The sequence below is a fragment of the Mustela erminea genome, chromosome 4 (assembly GCF_009829155.1).
Source record: "Mustela erminea isolate mMusErm1 chromosome 4, mMusErm1.Pri, whole genome shotgun sequence".
Taxonomy (NCBI): Eukaryota; Metazoa; Chordata; class Mammalia; order Carnivora; family Mustelidae; genus Mustela; species Mustela erminea.
The window spans coordinates 132,714,501-132,729,916 of NC_045617.1; the positions used below are offsets into that span (position 1 = coordinate 132,714,501).

General features: G+C 37.8%; 1 long non-coding RNA gene across 1 annotated transcript in view; it reads right to left on the reverse strand.

Annotated features, from left to right (window-relative positions):
- LOC116587847 overlaps positions 1–11,714 on the reverse strand; it is a 30,130-nt gene extending 18,416 nt beyond the window's left edge. Inside the window, exon 1 of the long non-coding RNA XR_004284672.1 lies at positions 11,679–11,714. This is a non-coding gene — a long non-coding RNA (uncharacterized LOC116587847). The remainder of the gene's footprint in view (positions 1–11,678) is intronic.
- Positions 11,715–15,416: the final 3,702 nt, after the last annotated feature.

Below are 15,416 nucleotides of genomic sequence, written 5' to 3' on the forward strand. Positions count from 1 at the left end.
TGGACAAGATGAACATGGATTTTTTTTTTTTAAGATTTTATTTATTTTACAGACAGATCACAAGCAGGCAGAGAGGCAGGCAGAGAGAGGAAGGGAAGCAGGCTCCCTGCTTAGCAGAGAGCCCGATGTGGGGCTTGATCCCAGGACCCTGGGATCATGACCTGAGCCGAAGGCAGAGGCTTTAACCCAGGTGCCACTGAACGTGGAATTTTGACACTGAAATTCCTCCTCTGAGTTTCTAATGTAACTGAAGAAAATTATCCTTGGCCAGGCACCGGAGTTTCTTCGACACCCTCATGGTCCTTTTGATTATTTGATATCCCGACCTTTGGAAATTTTATTTCTTTTATTAAAATATCAATTGATATATTTTATTTGATCTACATTGATTAGAGCAAAATATTTTCATAAATGTTTATACAATATATGACTTTTCTTTAGATATTGCACTTCAATTATTCTACTGACTTAAGAAGCAACTCACTGAGGCAAATATTATGAACACTTTCACAGAGAGATTTTGTAAATGCAAAAGCCATTAAAGTGATTCAAATTTCCTCTTGGCTCCTGCTATTCCTGCGCCTGCCTTGGATCCTGAGATCAGCCATACTGTCGAATCTAGCTACTAGAAAGTATAAAATGCATCCCACATCTGTCCAGAAGGAGAAAGTCCTGAAATAATTCTTATGCTTTCTCTCTATTGCTGTTCCTCTTTTCTGTTATCTTTCCTTTCTTTTAAGGAAAAAAAAATAGTACTTTGGGACAATTGATTTAGTTAGATAATGCATTGATCATACCCCTAGCCTGCGGGAAGAGCATAACTTCAAAAACAGTAATAACTAAGACAATCATCTAATTTTACTGAAATAAAACTGAAAATGTACACCCAAAAAAATCATCTCTGTGACTACTTTAGGTGCATTTGTGCTTGTACTTTATTCTCAATGACACAGTAATCTACTAAAGTTCCTCTCTCGATTTTTCTCTTTGCAATCTGGAAGAACAGATTCACCAGTGATTGTGCTCATTTATAAAAGCATCCAAAACAAAATTGAACCCCAAGGCTGATAAGCTATAAAGATGCTGATCAGATATGAGCAGAATGGACCATGCTTTGGGGCTTGCTCAGCTAAAGATGGTTCTAGAAGACTGATGGCTTTATATACACAATTACAAACACCACAGCTCTGTCAGATGAATGGGAACTCATGAAATATGGGGCTGTCCCTTTATTAAGTAAAAAATGACATTTTGTAAAATACTTCCTAGGATTTAGTAATTTTTTGGAGTTAATTGAATTCCCAATGTTCTTTGGTAGAACACATAATCAAAGGATCTTTCAAGAAAGAACAATCCAATTATATATATATATATATATATATATATATATATATATATATATATATGAAAGTTTTACAAAACAAAGACTAATTGATTTTTTAATGGCTCAAACTAAAAGGAATGAACCTTGTCAAATTTATATAATTGCTATCCATAACCAGTAGAAATCATAATCAATAAGAAATTAGAAATATGCTTGTTCTTTCTAGGGTTTCTGTTCAAAGAGAGGTTGAATATAAGAAAACAACCTGGGATTCATTTCATTGTTATAAATAACACAAACAGTTAAAACTGTAGCTACACAGAGGTAATATATTAAAAACAAGAATGACCTCCAATATGAGATTAATGCACATTTATCAGGGATGGTGTTAGTCCACAAGACCAGGCTTGGATAGATTTGCTCTTGATCATTATATCCTAGTTTTTCCCTATGGCTTTCAGATTCATATTTTAAAAATAAGACCTTGCATTTGCATTTCTGTAAATGTTTTTTGCCAAATTAAAATTGTATTTATTGACTCAATGAATAAGTATGGATGTCAATTTAAAGCTACTTGTATTCTCCAGATTTTATTTCATAATTCTAAAAGTGAAACAATGATGAAAATCCATTACTACCTCCAGTGGCTTTATCTTTCTTGCTCTCAGTTTCTCTATGGAGAATCTTTAGGCCTTGCTTGTTCTGAGTCCCCAGAGTTCTTTTTTCTTTTCTTTCTTTCTTTCTTTCTTTTTTTTTAAGATTTATTTATTTATTTTAGAGAGGAGGGAAGGGACAGGGGGAAAAGGAGAGAATCCTGAAGCAGACTCCTTGCTGAGCATGAGCCTGACATAGGGCTTGATCCCAGGATCCTGACATCATGACCTAAGCTGAAATCGAGAGTTGGATTCTTGACCGATTGAGCCACCCAGGTGCCCTGTCCAGAGTTCTTACTGTTTCTCCTGGCTTCCCACAAAAATAAACTAACTCAGATCCCTGTTTATACAGATATATGTATATGTGTGTGTATCTATCTATCTATCTATCTGGAGAGAGAATATATATATGTATATATACATAAAGAGATAAAGAGATATTTAGATGATAGATATGGGTATATATTCATGAGTAATAATAGCTTCCTTTTATGGTAATAAGAGAATGAAGCAAGAATCACCGAGGTCCTCGAAGCACTGAAATTAACAAATTTTGATAGTCTCAGAATAATTTGAATTAGGTGAGGAAAGTTACATATATTTCTGAAAACTGTTTTTTTGAGGGATATTAATTTGTCCTATTGATGCACAAATTTAATTTGAATGAAAATGTCAGAATGAAGACATTTAAGACAGACTGTCCCCCAGTATTTTTAAGGCCCCAGGCAGGAGTATATAAAGGGAAGCCCACATAACCTATGTGCAAATATTTCAAAGTCAAACTTCTAAATCAAATAAATCAAACTAACAAACCCTCACATAAATATGTTCTATCCTCCTACTGTGACAAATGTAAGTTATCACAACTTGGCAGGCCAGATTTGAATTTGAATTCTAGAACCCCTAGGAGATCTGTACTGCAGGATGATGCCTGGGAGAACTAGACAGGGACCTCTGGGCACGGCAGCCCCCGCCCATCTACTTTTCCCCCACTCTCTCTGGTTGGCTCCTCCACAGTCCTGGAGGCCCTAGTGTGGAGATGCCAGCCTGCATTCCAAACTTCATATGCAACGCTTAGTCCTGGGGGTGTGTAGAGGTTTCCCCCACTTTCTGAAAGTTCACCTTATACCCATTTGCTTTTGGAAAAGACATGCATGGGTACCTGTACTCACTAACCAGAAGAAATCTGAAAGGGATTTTCGCATTTACAAAAAAAGGCATTACTGAATGTACTAACAGGTCTTTTGAAAAAGTGCAGTGGTCCAACAGGACCTTTTCGAAAGTGCTTTATGCCATTTTGTCTTAGGGAGGGTTTCATAGAAAGGCTCTACTTTCAGTTATGGGGGGAACTTGTATATTACTGATAGGGTAAACTTGGGGAGAAGGGGCCAATGGTTCTTATAATCTGGGCCACATAATTAGAGACTTCCAGGGTACCAGGCACTGTGACGGTGGTCTAGCAGGTAAGGACTCGGAGTAGCCAGGCCCCTTTCTACAGGCTTCTTGCCAACAGGAGAGTCAGGGCCAGAAAAAATCCAGAAAAGGAGTTCCTAAAGCCTAGCACCCAGGGCAAGGGGCCCCACTTTCCCATATACAGAGATGATATTAATCCAAGTTCTCTGTCATGCATTGAGGTGTAGACTCCAACTAAGAAAAACAAAAAACAAAAAACAAAAACAAACAAACAAACAAACAAAAACTACTATTCACTTTATATCATACCTTTTTTCCTAAGGAGTTTTGAAAATAATATTATATAAGAGAACAATAAAACTTAAAAATAGCCTCTAATTGGTGGGAGGGGTGCCTGGGTGGCTTAGTCAGTTAAGCGTCTGACTTCTGCAGGGGTCATGAACTCAGGGTCTTGGGTTGGAGCCCTGGGTAGGGCTCTGAGCTCAGCAGGGAGTCTGCTTGTCCCTCTCCCTCTGCTCCTCCCCCAGCTTGCGTTTGCACTCTCTCTCTCAAAAAAGTAAATAAAATCTTTAAAAAGCTTGGTAGGAAGATGGTTTGGGAATTACACAGTTTAGGTAAACACATTTTTCAGATGATATTTAAACTACTGTAGTTTGTTAGGAATAGGAGAATTTATGATAAATCTGTAGTTGATATTTGGAGGGGATATGTTGTAGACAATGATTGCCTCCCAGAGAGATCCACATTCTAATCCTTGGAAATGGTGAATTTGGTATAAAGAGGAATTCAAGTCCCAGATGGAATTAACGTTGATAATCAGCGGGCTTTAAAATAGGGGTATAAGCCTGTGTTGTCCAGGGGATCATCACAGAATCACAAGCATTCTGCACAGTGGAAGAGGGAGGCAGAAGAGTAGATCAGAGTGAAGCAGGGTGAGGTCCAGAGGGATTCCAGGTGCCATTGTTAGATCTGAACATGAAGGAGGGGATTAGGTGCCAAGGAATGCGGCGTTTCCAAAATAGGAAAAGGCAAAGACACAGATTTTCCCCGGGAGCCTTCAGAAACAAATGCCAGCCCTATCAACACCTTGATTTTCAGTCCAGCGAAAACCATGCCAGACTTCTGAGCTCTGGCACATGGAGATAATAAATGTGTGGCTTTAAGTCATCAACTTTATGGTAATTTATTACAGCAGCAAGAGAAAACTAATACAGGGGATAAGTGTCTCAGCCCAAGGTGACAAACTGAAAATCTCAGCATGTTACTGAAAATTCCTTATTAAAGTGTAGAATTAACATGCTCTATGTTCTTGATTATCATTTCTGAAAAATGAGGATGGATTTTCTTAAAAACATAGATGAATTTACAATTAGGATAAAAAATGTCATTAACTCCTAGGTACACGATTATATTATGATGTACTTGGCCTAGTGTATGTATCTGCAAATTTAGTCTTGCGTGGTTGGTGTATCTGTGTAGCCAAAAGACATATTAGTTGTGTTACTTGCATTGCAATTCAATGAAGAGAGAATGGTGAGTTTAACCAAATATAGAATGCAAAAGGAATCTCAGTAGTCTTTGAAAGGGTTCAAATACAAATTGTTAATCATAAAGATAAAGAAGTGGTCCAAGTCTTGAATGGGGTAATGTCTACTGTCGGTCATTATGATGCTCTATGTAGGTAGAGATACTGGATTAAGATAAATTTTTCTTGTGTGTGTGTGTGTGTGTGTTTTTTTTTTTTGAGAAAAAGATTTGTTTCCAAAGGATCTGTTCATGATGTCTTAAATCATATCAAAGAAGAAAGTTGTGTGGAATTTTTGATTAATGTATTCCATAGTTTGTTAATGAAAAGATGAACTATACTTAAAATATTGTTAATTTTCCCTGAAAAGCTATTATTAAATCATATATATGTATAGGTGTGTGTCTACATATATTTTCAAATATATGAGGATCATGGTCTAAAAGGAGGATAAAAGGTAAAATATCCAAGCAACTTTCAATTTCTTCTTGACCTTATAAGTTCTGAACTTCCAAAAATAGCACAAACAGTGCAGTGAACACAAGAGTAATATAAAATGAAGCTAAAAATTGAAAGCAGTGTAATCAGATAGATATTAGAATTTAAATTCATGTAAGACTTTCTCCCCAAAATCAAGTGTAAAAATCAGAAAATTCATATTAAAATGAACAGACTTCATTCACTATCAAGGGCATTTCTTAAACTGAATTTCCCTTATATCAGGCGGCTTTCCCTCACCCTCCTCCCATTTTTTTTTTTTTTTTTTAATCAAGCCTAAGGAAACCTGTAGTGAAGTTCTCTCATAACAAAGTATAATGGGGCCTCCTACACACTGTATGTTGAGGGCTGTCTATTCTATTTTTAAAAGTCTCCAGGGAAGGAGCTTCTACAACTTCCTTGTGAATCTCTGACTTCGTACCTGGCAATCTTCCCCTCCCTGGGTCCCCAGGCTGGCCTTCCTCCCTTGCTTAAGAATTTATTATAGATCAAATTATTTTAGGGTTCTGAATATATTGTTATATTTAAACGATACTTTCCCCCAAAGGGGCTCAATTAACACGGTGCAGGCTGTGTGTGCCGTGGAGCGCTATCTTGGAAGAAAGGTGTTCAATTAATATAAGTGGGTGGGATTCAGAGGATAAACACAAATCAAAGGCTCTCAGAGGAGCTCTCTCAAAAGTTTTGAAACAACCAGAACCTGACGTGTGCCTTTCTCCTCCTGACTGTTCCTGGAGTTAAGAAGTGACGTGCCATTGAAAACAAAGGATCCCAGCCCAAGTCCTGAGGTTAGAATCCTGACCACATTGACTGTTTCCGCATCAGAGGGTAAAGATAGTGTTTCCCTACCTTATTTTTTAATATGGATTAATTAATATTTGGACAATATTTTCAAAGACAATTAATTCTTTCTTAGCCTCTCTATAGGTTTGATCTGGTTTTTATTTCTCAAGACATTTTTATTGTTATTTTCCACCAAAAATTAAACCAAAATGCAGGAGAGAATGGAGTCCCATTTTGTCATAAAATTGTGTGTTGGCATTCAGGAGGAGATATATATCAATTTTTTTTTTCAGAATTTCCATAGTTCTCTAATAGTCTCTACTACCTTTATGTTGTCTTAGAAAAAATAGCAGCAAAATATAACTAGGAATTTTAAAAAATACTTATATTGCTATTTAATACTACTCATAAACTTTTAATTAAAACATCAGAGAGACGGTCTCATATAAACAGTCAAACATGTTAACTGTGTACTTACGTTAACTATTTACTGTCTGCTTTGGGGGGAAGGGATCTACCCTTTTCGTGTTCTATGTTTGCTTTTAAGTCATTTAGAAAAATTTTTTTTTTTTTTCAGAGCAAACTTTAAATCTTTATTGAGAGAATTTAAGCCAAATTATCAATATAACAAACTGTATGTGTGGCTTCATCTTCTCTTCTTTTTAACTTACGACTGTCCATCACCTGCTTCTTGAACTTTAGCAAATGCTAGATCAGGTGTAGTCTTCCCTTTCACATCAGGGCCATCTCCACTCTCACCTCCAGTCTTTTCCAGACCCTTTTCCTTTTCCTGGCTTTCAGCTTCCAGTTCAGGTTCTTGAACCCCACATGCTCCTTCTTCTCTCTCTTGTCCAGGCTCAATATCTGGATCCTCAGTAGGTGGTTCCTTTCTTTGAGGTGTTTTTTTACCTGGCTTTGACCTTATAAGTTCTGAACTTCCAAAAATAGCACAAACAGTGCAGTGAAGACAAGAGTAATATAAAATGAAGCTAAAAATTGAAAGCAGTGTAATCAGATAGATATTAGAATTTAAATTCATGTAAGACTTTCTCCCCAAAATCAAGGTTCATCCAGCTTAGAAGATTTTTTTCCACCTCCCTTTCCTCTAGATTTTGATCTTACTCGAGCACTCGTATTTCTCAGCTCCTGGGAAAACGATCGAGTCTCTGGGAGAAAGAATCCAGACAGAAAGACGCGACTGGCACAGCTCTGCACACAGGGCTTTTTGCACAGGTCCCACACCAGTGACTGATGGGAAGGCGTGCAGCCTAGAAAAGCTTTTGATCTAAAAAAAATTAAAATTGTAATTTTTATGTTACATTTTCTTTATTAGAATGAGCGTGAGAGCAGATTTTCCATTGATCCCACTTTTGAGAATTTCTCCTCTTCCTGTTGAGAAAAGCAGGAAAGTTACCTTTATGACGACGAGCAAGTTGTTTTTGTCTGCCAGTATGTCAGTAACAAGGCACTTTCAATATTGGAGGTCCACTTGTCTTCTTGCCTGCCATATGTTTAGGGAAGGGACTGGAAGTCCTGTGTACACTCAACTGTTGAACATATTAACAGAGCTCAGCAGGGAGTGGGAGATTTTACTATCATGTGGTTTGTCTTTTGTCTTCTGACCCTTGGCCCCACAGAAACAGAATAAGTGTTCTTCACCACGTACTTCAAAAATGAGGTCAAGATGAATTTTTCTTTTACTTTTCCACTTCAGCTGTACTGTTAATATTATTCTAAAATAATGACTCTGAATTTAAAAAATATATTATCGGGCTGATTGTTTTCTGTCCTTTTTAAAAAAATTATTTATTTATTTGACAGAGAGAGAGAGGGAGCAGAAGCAGGGGGAGCAGGAGAGAGAGAAGCAGGCTCCCCACTGAGCATGGAGCCAGAAGCAGGGCTTGATCCCAGGACCCGGGATCAAGACCTGAGATGAAGGCAGATGCTTAACCGACTGAGCCACCCAGGTGCCCCGGTTATGTCATTTGTTTGCAGGGACAGCTTGAATGTAAAAATGCTGCTTAGTGTTCAAGGAATTGTTACTAAGTTTCTGGGTGCTGTCTGCTGTTCTTTATTTCTAAATTTTATTAAGTTTTTAATTTTAATTTCAGTATAGCTCACACACAGTGTTACATTACTTTCAAGTGTTCAATAGAGTGACTCAGCATTTCCCTACATTCCTCAGTGTTCATCAGAAGTGTACTGGTCATCCCCTTCTCCTGTTTCACCCATCCCCCAACCCTGTCTGTTTTCCTTCCTGGCCCTCATCTGACCCAGGAGACGGAGGCTGGAGGAAAGAGTCTGGGTGTTTGTCTTCCCTTTGGTTTGGTTTTCTAAACACATCTTAGAGTTAGAAAGGAAGAGTGTTAGTATCAGAAGAAAAAATAGCAAGGTACCTGGGTGGCCCAGACTGTTAAGTCTCCAACTCAGGTCATAATCTTGGGGTCCTCAGATTGAGCCCCAAATCATTCAGACTCTGCTCAGTGGGGAGTCTGCTTGAGATTCTCTCTCCCTCTTCTCTTCCCCACATTCATGCTCTCTTTCTCTAAAATAAATAAATAAAATCTACCCCCCCAAAAGGAAAATATAACAAGGGAGTGTGTGGTTCATTGTATCAAAACACACATAAGTTAGCTAAAAGTTCATGTCACAGCAAATAACGGACACAAAGTTTCCCATTTTTAAATTTTTTTCTGTAATACTCAGCTCATGTCCATCATGGGTCTAGTACATAATTTCTTTTCTCATTTTCTTCATCTTTAAGAAAGGATAATAATACTTAATCTCAGAAAATATTTAAAAAATGCTTAGTAATTCTTAATGAAATGTTTCACATCAGTGCAAAACCTTCTCTTAGTTACTCTTCATATTGTTTAATTATATTTTATCTTTTTTTCAGTAATTATTCAGTTTCTTAACAGATTGTAATGGAGGAGCAGCGAAATGAGGGAAGAGAGAAATATAATTTATACTGCATGGTGTTCTAAATAATTCACTGTATGCATTATGTGTGTATTTGGGAGGTTAAATTTCTTAAAATAAATTCTTTCAAACCAAAGTCACAATTCTCAGTGGATTAATATTTGAACAATTGGAAAAGAGATTAATTTTTTCCATTGTGCAACAAGAAAGTTAATAAACTTTATTTTGTTCATCTAACATTGTAACTAAATGAAACAATGTTTTCTTCACTGTCATTGTATCACGTCCAAGAAAAGTACATCTCAGTAAGAAACTTGTAATCTGTGTTATTAACCAAAATCATGTTTTAAAACCTTATTTCTTTGTATTTATTATGTCTTTAGGTCTAAAAGAAATATTCAAGTGGGGTTTTGTTAGTTTGAAATATGGACTTGGTATAAGATACTTGAACTTGCTTTAGAAAAAAAAATCATGTAGAAATTTGTGTGAAGGATTTATTGCACATTCCTCTTTGAGGTGAGCAAAAGCAAGTCTGCTATTGCTGATACCACTTGAAAGCTTATTGAGGGAAATGGTGTGAACACTTGCTTTATTTCTTAACAGCAAACTGATTTTAAATGTTGGGGTTAGAAACCTATTCAACATTTTTTTCAACTGCTCTCCCTCTAATTCATAATTACAAGCTTATTCCAATCTCTGCATAATGAAACCACATTTTAGACCAACAGCTGTTATCTACTTTTTCTTGTAGCCTTGGGGTATGAATATTTTAATATTCATTTTCTATGTGCAGATAAACTAAATACTCCTACTGGAAGTCTATCAAAGTAATCACAAAAATCTTAGTTGCTGTTCTTTCTTCCATGTAACACATCGAAAAAAAACCTGCTCACTTTATGCTGCATTTTCCATAAACCTGAAAGTGATTTTTTTATAAAATGTACAAAGAAGAATATGGAGAAATCCAGGAACACTAAGGTTCATGGGAAAGATTAGAGCCAATGGTGTTTTAGTGACCTGAACTTCCATTCTCTTCCATGCTATGTGGTCAGTTTAAGCTTTGATATTTTGCTGATGACATTTTTTTCTAATAACTGGTTTTGTGTTGGAAGCCTGTGATTTTCACTTATTGAAATGGTATTAAGTCCTCATATGCAAATAATATGGCCTTAAGGTAGACCACCCCTCCCCCTGCAATTTTCCAGCAAAATCTCACAAACACCATTGTAATGCAGCATACACCATATGGCAACTCCTGGTTTTGGATGGCAGTGAATGAATAGAAAAATTCAAGTTCTGTAGTCCAGTAAAATGTAAAAAGGAAGCAGGAGATACAAGGGTAGTGGAAGACCTCTCAAAGAAATGGAAATAGAGGAATTTGGAGCTGAAGTTGATGGATGTTAATATTGGGAATGATCAAGATGGGTTCTCCCTATTTTTAGGAAATCTGTAGGAAGGTGTTTTTTACCTGTCTGTTGTTCAGCAGAATCTTAGCACTTATGTCATACAGTAAGCAATATTTTTGTGTGGGAAAACAACCTATGACATTAGGTCATATCTCTCATCCATGTTAAACCATGACAATTAAACATATTTGAGACCTGAGCAAGGTGATGGAAAAATAATGCCAGAAAAAAAAAAAAGCCACATAAAAAATACTCTATGTCATTTTTTCTAGTTACAAGGACCAAGTTCTGTGAAAGCTCATTTGGCTTTAGTGAGCACATATGTGGCGATGTCCTACATGATCTTTCTTTCTGACTTTATGTTCTTGGCTCTTGGGATAACAGAACACAAACACTTAGGCCCTAGATTTTTCAAGAAACAGATGCTTCCCTCCCTTTTTAAAAAATGGATACATTTGACTGGTCTTGATGGTGAGAGGGGATAGAAACTTCTAATCCTTTCCAGGGCTTGTGATGGCTAAAATTTTCATGCTTGTCTCTTCTTTGTACATACTTCCACCCGCCTTGGCTCTTTTCTCTTTTTTTCTTTTTTTCTTCTTGGATTGTGATTTAAGAAGTCCCTTCTAGATATCAGGGACATTCCATTTATCTTCAGCCTATTTGTCATTGTCATTTCTTCCTTCGTCTTCGTGTCTTCAGAGACACTTGTTCCCTCCACCATTTTCAACGGAGTCCCAGCTTCTTCAAAGGTCCTGCCATAATACTGCCCTTTCCCCTACATTTCCTTACCTCACCTTTCTAGGTCCCTTGAGTGTCTCCTTTCCGACTCCAGATCATCACTGCTGCCCTGTCAGGCTTCCTGCATTCAGCTTTTATAGGCCTATGGATATTCCTACCATTTAACCTGCAATTTTTCTGTGCTGTGATGATACTAAGCCCTCTGCATGCCTTTCTTCTCCTTCATCATACTTTAGATGTCCGCTTTTATTATTTCCATGTGTGAGGGAGGAGAATGGAGTGTACTGTGGTTAAATAACTTGTCCAAAGACCAGAAGCTGTTAAGGGATATCACTGGGAGCCCAAGTTGGGTCCCATACAGAACTCATGCTCTCAGTTGTGATGAGCATATTTGGTTCCTATTCTTTCCTACTCACCATCCTTCTCAGCAACACTGGCCTTCCTGGTGTCAGTTCATCAGGCAGGGGTTCTGAATTCATTGTTTGAACATTCTGGCATTCTACTTCCAATGTACAGCTGCAATACTCTAGAAATGCACACAATAGGCCAGCTTTCCACCCCTAACATTTCAGAGCTCCTGGGCTCCTCACAAGGACAAGTCTTTACCTGCCATTCTCTCTCTTTTATCTCCATCGAACCTTCTTCCCTGTGTCTCTCATCGTCCGGACCCACATCCCAGCCCATTTTACCTCCATCTCTTAACTTCCTTGGGCTACGTCACCTTCTCCCACCTGCCCATTCCTTGCTCTGATGCTTCTTACATCTCAGTCTAGATGAGTCTAGATTCCTAAAGTCTCTTACTTTTAAACAAGACTTCAGCATCAACTGCCAATCTAAAATAATTCCAGAAGTTACTCTATCCATGCCTCTCTTTAGATTACTAGGAAAAAAAAAAATTGGTTTCTAAGATATCCTCTGGTTTTAAATTCCTTCTCTAAGAAGAGGTGGAGTTGACTGACACACTGATTCTAGCTACAGCATGGCATTTGCTATTCTTGGAAGTTCTTCTACTTATCCTCTCTGAGTCCTTGATGCTTTCTCCTGAGGCTTCATTCCAAACCTGCTCTCACATCCTCCTTCCTCACAAACCAACCTTCATCCCAGCAGAGATCCACTGTAGCCTTCACCGTCCATCCCGAGCTCCGTGCTATGCTCTCATCCCGTCCCTTCCCATGTGGCACTCGCGCCCCACATACGCAGTCAGTTTTGTTTAGCTTTTATTTTGAGCCATTTTTCTGTGGAACTTATCTGTTTTCTTTACCACAATTTAAGGCTTTCTTATCACAGTGATTCCTCCCTCCTTGCCCTCAAGCACACTTGGGCTTTCCTTTCTTAAAAAAGTTCTTCACTTGACAGCCTGCCTCATCTAGCCACGGTTTTATTTCATTGTGGTTTAACTGCCGGTTGTGTTACAGTCTTAAATAAATGCATTTAACTCACTGTATCCATCCTCCAACAATCTTTCCTTCTTTGATTCCTGGAAATGTGACTTGCGCACCCAGGGTTTTGCTAAAGTGCAGTCATCCGTAAAGTTATTTTTGCTAGATCTTTCTTTTGTCCTTATGGTTGCTGACGTCTCTGTAGAATTTGGTTCTAGTAAGCTGCAACTTCTTAACTACAAAATGTTTTTTTTCTTGACTTTCATAACAACATTAGTAAAGTTTCCTCCTCTCAACTATGGCCCTTCTTTTTTGTTTATTCTTTAAGAGTTTTTAAACATGAATCCTGGGAGCTCACATTCAATTTATATAAAATTATCTCGAAAAAATAATTATCTCATAGTTCAGCTCTAAACCTGTGATATTCAGTTTAAAATCATGATTTCTTTCCCTGACTCTCCGGTTGCCTGTGATATATTTTCACTTGGTTTTTAAGCCACTAATTCTTTAAAGTCTAGAATTGAAATTCTTCAGAAATCACATTTTATTCAGTTATTTTTTTTCCAGGAGGTAGCCACTGCCTACTACTTGGTAGACGTTCATGTATTTTGGCTTAATTAGAAATTATTAGGAATGCACTTTATTGAGCAGTTACTGTAGTTACCTATAGATAGTGGGATAGGCAGTTTAGATATTTCATTTATTTTTAAAGATTTTATTTATTTATTTATCAGAGAGAGAACACAAGCAGGAGGAGCGGGAGGCAGAGGGAGAAGCAGGCTCCCTGCTGACAAAGGAACCCCATGCAGGACTCCATCCCAGGACACTGTGATCATGACCTGAACCTAGGGCCATAGATATTTCATTTAAGATTCTCAGAAGTCCCTGGAGGACTGGCCCTGGGCAAAACCAAGTAATTGCTTACTGCAAACTTTACTCACAGAGAGTGCCTCTCTCTCTAGTCACATTCCGGCCAGGGCTGGTCCAGTAATGCAATTCTGGATAATAAAGTCAAAGTGAAACTTTAAAGGGTGAGTCTTCCAGAGAACCTTTGGCTTTTTCTTAGCTCTCATGTCCCTTCCCCCTTTGCCCTTCCCCATGTACTACCTAGAGCTGCTGCAGCCATCTTGTGAAGGAGAAGAACAGAAAAACCTGGGTCCCTAGCTTCTTTTCCCTTAGATATTACTTGTTTAGGTCAGTGGCGTCAACATTCTTCACTGGGTTCTTGCATTCATCTTGTTTCACTCCCCAGCTTCTCCTATCTGCATTTCTGCTTTTATTTCTTGACCAATCTGACTCTAGTCTCTCCCCACACCAATTCATTTTGTTGCTACTGTCAGGCTAGTCTTACTTCCAGAGTTCTGCTGTTAGGAATATAGGTGGAAGTGTTCGCTAACTCAAAGTGCTAATCATACTGCAATCTACAAATGTCTCCAGTCAACACATGGTACACCCTAAACTCACACAGTGCTGTAGGTCACTTATATCTCAATAAAAAAAAAAATCACATGAAGTAAAATGTTATGTAGATGCCACCAGCAAAAAACTTATTTAAACTTACAGAGAGCTACTATATAAATTTATATAGAACTTATATAGTGTTCATTAATTGATTAACTGTGCGATTTAATCTTCATAAAGCTATGCAAAGCGTATTTTATTGTCATCGTTACTGAGAAACAGACTTACAAATGGCCAAACCCAGAGCCACCACCCACCAGTAAGTGGATGAATTAGAAATAGAATGCTAGTCCCATGACTCAGAATTCGATACTTTTAAAACCACATTTCTCTTGTCACACTGCTTTGCAATTTATTTTTTGTGCTCCACAGTCTGCTGGCGTTACTAACATCATGACATATTGAGTGCATTTTAAATAAATTTCCCCAGAACCTTTCTCCATCCTCCACATGTAACTTTTTCCCTTAACTCCCCAACAGAACTCCCCCTTTTAGTCAAACCAGTTTAAATATAGTTTCTCAAGCCTGTTAAGGCTGTTTTTCTGCTTGATATTACTCATTGAAGCTTGGCTCAAATTCCACCTCATCCATATAACTTTTCTATTTTTCAACCTAACTAATTTGGCCCATTCTATTTTTATATTTATATAGAACTTCTTAGCAATTGACCTTATCCTCTCTTGTATTACTTTCTAATAATTTTATGTATTGCAAACTTAACTGATTCATTTAGATTATGTGCTTGAGGATAGGGACTGCAAGGAGTTCTCTGTCCCCTGACATTGTTCAAAATCCAAGGCACAGCCCTGGAAGAAACAATGTCAGGAATCACTGAACACACCATTTCTTGACTCTTGCTCCCTTCCCTCCATCTCTCTCTCTCTCTCTCTCCTTCTTGGCTTCCTTCCTTCTTGCCTTCTTGCCTCCCACACCCCCCCACTTCTCTCTTTTTTTCCTTTCCTATTCTTTCTCTTTCATTGTTCAAATTGCTGAATGATGAATGAATTATGCATATCCCACTTCCTCTTACAGTGACTACACGCAAACTGCCGGCTAAATCATCACCCCCATGAGCTGACTTTACCCTTCTGTCATCTATTTTTTTCCTGTGCTCCATTGATTCAAAACCATTGCTCTCAATTTTACTGAAGTCTTTTACAATAAATAAACACAAACATCAGGAAAAAAACAAATATAACCAGCTCCTCCCAGTACTGTTATGTGTGGAGGTCCATAGCTCCGAAGCCTGCCTGTTGCCATTAGATATTTGAAACTGGAAAGAATAGAAAGCAGAGAAGCAGGACCAATTACAGA